Below are 7,590 nucleotides of genomic sequence, written 5' to 3'. Positions count from 1 at the left end.
GCTTTCCGCGATACTGTAAATTAAAATTATGAGTCCATGACAATTAACTGAATGCCACGTTCTTTATATAACTTAACCTAATGAATAAACAGTCGTTGTCTGATTTATTTTATGTTAAATAATAATTATCAGACGTAGGCGTTCTCGTGACATGCTGTGCGCTATTTATTTTTTGTGCGCCATCTGCAGAAATAATGTTCATTACATAAAAAAAAGAATAAATAAATAAAAAATAAAAAACTCAGTATGTGAAATGTACAGAATTTCACATTATATTTAGCAATAATTTATATGATTAATTTTTTCTAACATTTCAGTAGTCATCAGGGGGACTCAATACAATAGAATATAAATTATGATTACTATTCTAGACGTTATATTTTTATTTATTTATTAGTAATAATAATAGTGTAGTTATTACAATCAATGCAGCACAACTCGAGGGGGAAAATAGAGTTAATTAACAAGTACGAATTAACAATGCAATTATAATATTCAGCGAAAAAAGATCGTTTATTCTCCAGAGATGAGTGAGCTTAAATTAATCATTTTGGTTTGGTTTTGTTGTTAATAGTAGTTATAGCAAAAAATTTTCGAGGTAACTGACTCATTAAGATATATGAATATAGAATAGAAAAGGAATTATAACCGTACTGTGACCACTAAAAAAACAGGAATATTCGACTGTTATAAGTGTCTGCTATTATTTTTTTCATCAAAAAACAAATCACTACATTTGACAGTTGTGTACAACACATGCATTACACAAATCAAACACAGGAAGGCTTGAAGCGGTTTTCAATGAGAATAATGTTGGTAATCACAGTGTTTTCGTCATGCATGATTGCAATTAGGGTTGTAGTGCCTTTCGTTAATATTTGTTTGCTCTTAAAATGGGAATGAGTGAGAAGAAAATTGCACTCTTGTTTGTCATTGACTGCTTCAGGCTGAAAGAGCTGTGAGTCCATATTACTATTGCATGGAGATGCTAACTAGATCAGAAAAGTTATGTTGCTGTTATAGACCTTTCATACACGACTTAACTCTTGAGCAGCTACTACATAGTATTGAAGTAAGAAGTCCTCTGAAATCTTCACACAGGAAAGTGTTTACAGTGATCGACTAAATTAGACCCTACTGCTGTTGTTGATTTGACAGGCAAGCACAAGAGTATTATGGGTGGCACTCTGAACAGGATCAAGATAAGGCTTCATGACGTCATTGTTTGCTAAAATCAGCGACGTCGTGAGTATGGAATGTTTGGAATTTTGCTGAGAGACCCATCTGTCAGTGACAGCCACATCCCAGAATTGTGGGTGATGGTTAGAGATAAGATCGTGCATGGAATCCTTGGAATTTTCCTGGGTGACACTTCCGTCAATGACGTAACTTTGTGTCTTTGGTTCGAGTGGGGAATTGTGGGTAAAGGTTCGAGTATGGAATTCTGACAAGATTGAAATGTAGATAAGATAAGAATTAGATAAGTGACGTCATCACATTGTGTGTTTAGTCTGAGTGTGGACTTGTGGGTAATGGTCAGAGCATTGAATTCTGGGATGTGGTTGTGTTTGTCATTATGGGTAATGATTAGAGATTGGAATTCTAGGAGGATATTTGGTCAAGTTTTGGGGTCTTTGGCTCGATTGTGGAACTATGGGAAAATATTTGTCAATATACCAGTAAACATGTTCTAAAATAATTAGTTACTGGATATCACTGGTGTCCTCCTCACCCCCCTCAAACACACAAACACTTTTTTCTTTCTTCTTTACATTTTCTAATAATTAATTACTGGATATCAGTAGTGTCCCCCCCTCACCCCACCTCAAACACACACACACACACATATTTTTTGTGGGAAAAAATATAGCATTGGGTGGTGGAGGGTGACAGGGTAGTCAAGAGGGTGATGGCAGGTTTCCCTACAATGACCCCCCTCACCACCCTCTCCTCCAGAAGATATCTGCTCAGTCCAGGGAGATGAGTGTCCTCTCCATTTGCAGATATCTGTTAGTGATGCCACTTATCTCAAACTGATAACTTCCTTGGTTATCAGTTTTCCCCTCCCAACAATTTTGGACATATGAGTGATAGAACAAGTCACATGCTCTTACATCAAACATGCTGTTTGAGCAAGTAATATTAGTAACTATCGATGGCGTTTTCAAAAATAAAGAGAAGGTACGTTTTCTTTTCTTTTCACACAGTTGTACATGATAAAAGTTTAAAATCATGTGGTTGACAGCCAAAACTTATTTCAAAACTTTAAGACCCTACTATTCTACAGGCAGAACAAAAACGACAGAGCTGGCAAATAACGTAATTATGGGTTCTTTAATGAATAAAGTACAAAATGAATAAAAGAGTGACAATTTTGTTACTATATTAGATGTATACAACAGATTAGAATAGAAAAAAACAAAAGAAATTTGCGAGTTTGCAGACAAATCTTGTGAAATTTCTTGTCACAAACTAATCAGACTTTTTTTGAAAATCCATTCAGTGAATTATTAGTCTTATTTGTTCATACCAACCTTCAAATATTTCAAGAAACTGCATCAATTTTTTGGGGGGAAAAATCAGCTACAGAAGTAGTATGGAAGCACAAGTAATCGGATTTAATTAATAGCCAGAATTTTTGGTGGAGAAGATTTAACATGAAAAGTATAGTACCAGACCTAATTCAGTTGAAACAATAATAAATAATTACTTTATTTGTGTTGGAAGAAATACTTAACATAATAAGGATAAATAATATAGAAAACCAATATACCTACAGAGATAACTGTGCCCTATGATGTCACAAAGTAAGATAAAATCACATCAACGTCATATCCACCAGCATGCGAAAACATGTCCATGAGTTATCTGCACGATGTTACATTTTTCAAGAAACGTCAGAGTAAACAGTACTATAAAGAATAACAATCGAGTCGAGTGCCTTTTCAGTTACTGCAATCATTCATTCAGTGCTGCTATTGTATTGTGTTGTGTTGTGGTGTTTTGTGTCAGGTAAAGTAAAATAATGGGTGAGCCACAAAAGTCTTTGAAATTTTCTTTCTTCGGGAAAATAGCATGAGACAAAACTCTTCACATAGCTCTAAAAGAGTGGAAACTGATTATTATTTCAGAAGATGCATGATACATGCATTGTGATGTATTTATCCAGGACCACTTGGGCAAAGTTATGCAGGAAGTGGTCTGACATCCTCGCCTACTTTCAAAGAAGAGTTGACTATGAATTGGACCACAGAGACTGTTATATTTTCAAATACCAAGATGGGAACTAATGGTCGATGATACAGGAAATGGTGGCAGTAAAGTTTCTCTATTAGTTCTGAAGAAGCTGAGAAACTTTCACCAAAAATGTACGACAATGATAATCATTTATTATTTTTGTAAACTGAGTTACCAGCTATTTGTATCATAGGAAGAATTATCACAACCCATTTAAATTCATCGATGATTAAATCAGACCTTCAAGACTTTCATCAATTCGATTAAGATTCTTTATTTTGGGACATTTATGAACATTATATGAAGACTGCTTGCGTATATCTGGTGACAAAAGAATACATGGAACGTTTAGGGAGGCATGGTGTCATATCCAGGCTAACACCTTATGAGATGTTCGCGGCTGTACTTCCTATGGCGTCCATAACTTTATACCTTAATGCAATTCTGTTTAATTATCTTAAGACTCGTTTGTGTGACCAGCTATTTTGATCCAATGTAATCATGAAACAGTGAGTAACGAACATTTTCTTTATTGAACTCATAGGAAAATGTTGAGTGTAAACTAAATCTTGAGAAATATTTCTAGGTAATTACGTGTTAGAATTTTTCTCTGTGAATTCAGCAAAATAAACTATGCATTTCTAAACTTAAGTGAATAAAGATTTGTGTTGCTGGTGTTTTTCCACAGTGAAAGTTTTACTCAGTTATACATATATATATATATATATATATATATATATATATATATTGAAGAATGTCAGAAGCCCGCATCGAGTGATGCGAACTTTCAGGTTCCAGTATTCCAAATGATGAAAACAGTATGGTGTGAATGTTAAAACTTTGGAAAGCTGATGAATTTCTTGTTTGCCATGATCATAAATATTTATTTGAAGGTAAATATTTTATTTTTTTTTACAATTTTTTTTGATGGTCGACATCGATGTTGCATATTATTTTCAAGAAATATGGTACCCCTACTTTCAGACATTTGAATGCAAAAAAATTTACGAGTGCAAATTACCTTTGTATATTGTATAATAAAGTTTGTGTGTTTGAGGGGGATGAGGAGGACACCAGTGATATCTAGTAACTAATTATTTTTGAAAATATCTACTGTTGTATTTTCCCACAGTTCTAGAATCGAGCCAAAGACCCTATCACTTCACCAAATATCCTCCCAGAATTCCAATTTCTAATCATTACCCATGCAAACATAAAACTCATCACATGTCAATGACAAATACAGCCACATCCCAGAATTCCATGCTCTGACCATTACCCATAAGTCCACACTCGAACCAAAGACACAAAGTTATGTCATTGACGCGTGTGTCCTCGAGGGAAATTCCAAGGATTCCATACGCAAACAGTTACCCAGAATTCCATTCGTAAACTAAAACACAAAACGTGACGTCATTGACAGATGTTTTCCCCCAACGAAAGTCTAAACATTCCATGCTCATGACGGCACTGATGTTAACATACAATGACGTCACGAACCTTTATCTTATCTTGATATTGAACTTGTTCAGAGCGTTCGACCCATCAAGACACGAATCCTTATCTTATCTTGATCTTGATCTTGTTCAGAGTGTCATCCCTCACGAGTTACAGGACAATTTTGCCTATCCAGAAATGTAAGATTGGCTTACGGATTTTAGGAAGCGTGTTTAATAAAAATGAAAATGATAGCAAGCAAACAACGATATCATACAGAGGCATACAATCGTGGTCATTGAAGTTCGCTAAATGCTGTTGGAAAGAATCGAGTTATGCAGATTCCACTATTGATTTCAAAAGTTTATATATTGCTCCAAACTTGTAAGTTGTTTGATTGCAAATGTATTATACTCTAATTGTATTGCTATGGTCATTCATAAACTCTTGAAAAAATTGCAATGATTGGTTTAATGTTATGTACAATTTAAATATTACATTTGTGAATTTAATTAATTTATATGTAGTTAAGATTTTTACTTAGCAGTTACTTAAGATTTTACTATAAAAGAGGAACTCCATTGTTTATTTATCATTTTTCTAACTTTTGTACACACAGTATCTAATTTATATGCTAGTCAGGTTTTTATTAAAAGATATTTATTTACTTTGACGTTATAATAATAAAAAAAAAAAGATTCTAAACACTGCCAAGTGCAAGGCGGCCAACAGTATTTGTATCATCACTTTGAAAAAACTACCTGAACTGTAATTATAATAATAATAATAATAATAATAATAATAATAATAATAATAATTTAATCCTAAACCTAAACCATATTTATATAAAACCTTCTATAACAAGATGAACGTGACATTGAGAAAACCACAAACTATTCTCACTTTATTTATTGATATCTACGTTTAGTGCTGCCATCTCTACCAGCTTTCATGAACTATATCTTTCTATATCTTCATATTATTTATTCAACGCATAAAAAGATACTCGTACTTTATTTTTGCTTTCTGACGAGTATGACATGTAACACATTAAAAAAAAAAAGCAGCGTATTATTTTTTGATTTAATTGGGTTGTTTGCTCTTGAACGCAGAGGCGTAGCTGGGGGGGGGGGGCGTTCTCAATAGTAGACAGAATACTGTTGAGAACGGTCTGTATAAAAATAAAATAATTATTTATTTTATTTTTATTTAAGTCGTAGTTCATTTCCAGTAATACTAGGTCTGTCCATTGCGTTATTGTTCACGAAAAAAACAACTGGAGTCGCTTCCTTAAATGTAAATTGGTAACATCTGTTGAGGTCATGTTGATACTTGACTCTTGCAACAGCCAGTGTATAATATGCACACGCAGTATTAATATATAATGTAAGACAGAATGCAAGAATAATACTTTTAGCTTCTTTGAAGGGCAGTTATTTACATTCTACTTTCAATCTATCGGTCACTCAGTTTTGGAATACTGGAGACCTTAAGTGCTCTGTTTTTGCATCCAAGGAATAAATTTAAAAAAAAAAAAAAACGAAATGAAATTTGATGTTTAAATCAAATAAAACATAGATTTTCTATTATTTTAAAGATTGAGTTATATTCAAAAGTATTACTAAGTTGGGAATGACATATCAGCAAGACTCATATTTGTAATTAATTAGTTATTTATTTCATGTTTATATTTAATTTATTATAGATAACATAAATTTCTAAATATAGATATTTATAGCTTGTGTTTATTTTTTTTATTTATTTACGAAAACAATGGTTCGTAAGCACGGCTACTATTTTCTTGCGTATGCTCAAAGTAAAACAAAACAAACCATGCATTATTCATATTATTAATCAATATTAATGTTTATTTATATATAAAACTTTCTTAAATTTGATTCATTTCAATCATTCTTACCTTTTCATGGAGATAAGAGAAGGTTGAGAATTTTAGTAAGACACGATTTACGTATTAATTCATTAAGATGGGAATTGTATTAACCAGGTTAGTAAACACTGGTTTGGATTTATGAAGTATGCTTTTCCTGTGTTAGTCAAGTTCCTAAAGTCTATTTTTCATGGTGCGTTTCTGTAGTTAGCATAACTATTAATAATATAGAAAAACATTTTTAAAACAGTAAAAGTGAATATTTTGTATTATTAAAAGGCGATTTAGTGAAAATTTAGCATACGCCCGGATAGCTCAGTCGGTAGAGCGTTAGGCTTTTAACCTAACGGTCCAGGGTTCGAGTCCCTGTTCGGGCGGCACAATTTTTTTTCTCTTCTCTTGATTATTATTTAACATTCCATAAACGAAAACGAACGTTTATTTTTTATTTTTTTTTTTAAACCTTAATTAATTTTGCCTTATTTAAAAAAAGTTTTCTGAAAAGGTGATTTTTAATATAATTGGGAAACATTCAGGTCATAAGCTTAAAGGTAATAAGCACATTTTAGAATGTTACAACATTCCTTAAATACTCGCTTTCTTGATGGTTAATCCCACCTCGTATAAGACTAGTTGACTCATCTTCAAAGGAAAAACTTAAAAATAATAATTACTATCAGCTACTTCAAACTAACGAATTCTACAGAATTACCAAAATTCATTCTACGGTTGAGCGTAATCGATTTTGGTTGACCCTGATATAAACTAGTGGTGTTTCCACAAATATATTTAGTTAAGATTGCCTTATCAAACAAGGTCGCTTTTAACGGTATTACATTCGTATTATGTCATAGTTATACTTCCAACTACATTAAGTAAAACGAAGTAGATAAGCGAATAAATGGAGTTTTAAGTATGTGTTCTGGTAACAGGTCGATTGGTGGTTTCCATTTCTTTTATCTGTACATTGCTGCCCTCTGCTGGTGGAACTGTAAAGGAAAGTTCGTTCTAGTTTTCTTACAAATTAA

General features: G+C 32.7%; 1 non-coding gene across 1 annotated transcript; it reads left to right on the top strand.

The window, feature by feature from the left end:
* Window positions 1–6,866: 6,866 nt before the first annotated feature.
* Window positions 6,867–6,939, top strand: TRNAK-UUU (transfer RNA lysine (anticodon UUU)). The gene has a single exon. It is a non-coding gene; the product is annotated as a tRNA-Lys (tRNA).
* Window positions 6,940–7,590: the final 651 nt, after the last annotated feature.

This window comes from Typopeltis vanoorti, chromosome 26 (assembly GCF_054136105.1).
Source record: "Typopeltis vanoorti isolate ZY-2024b chromosome 26, IOZ_Tvanoo_1.0, whole genome shotgun sequence".
Lineage (NCBI taxonomy): Eukaryota > Metazoa > Arthropoda > Arachnida > Uropygi > Thelyphonidae > Typopeltis > Typopeltis vanoorti.
This window is presented reverse-complemented; position numbering and strand designations above follow the sequence as displayed.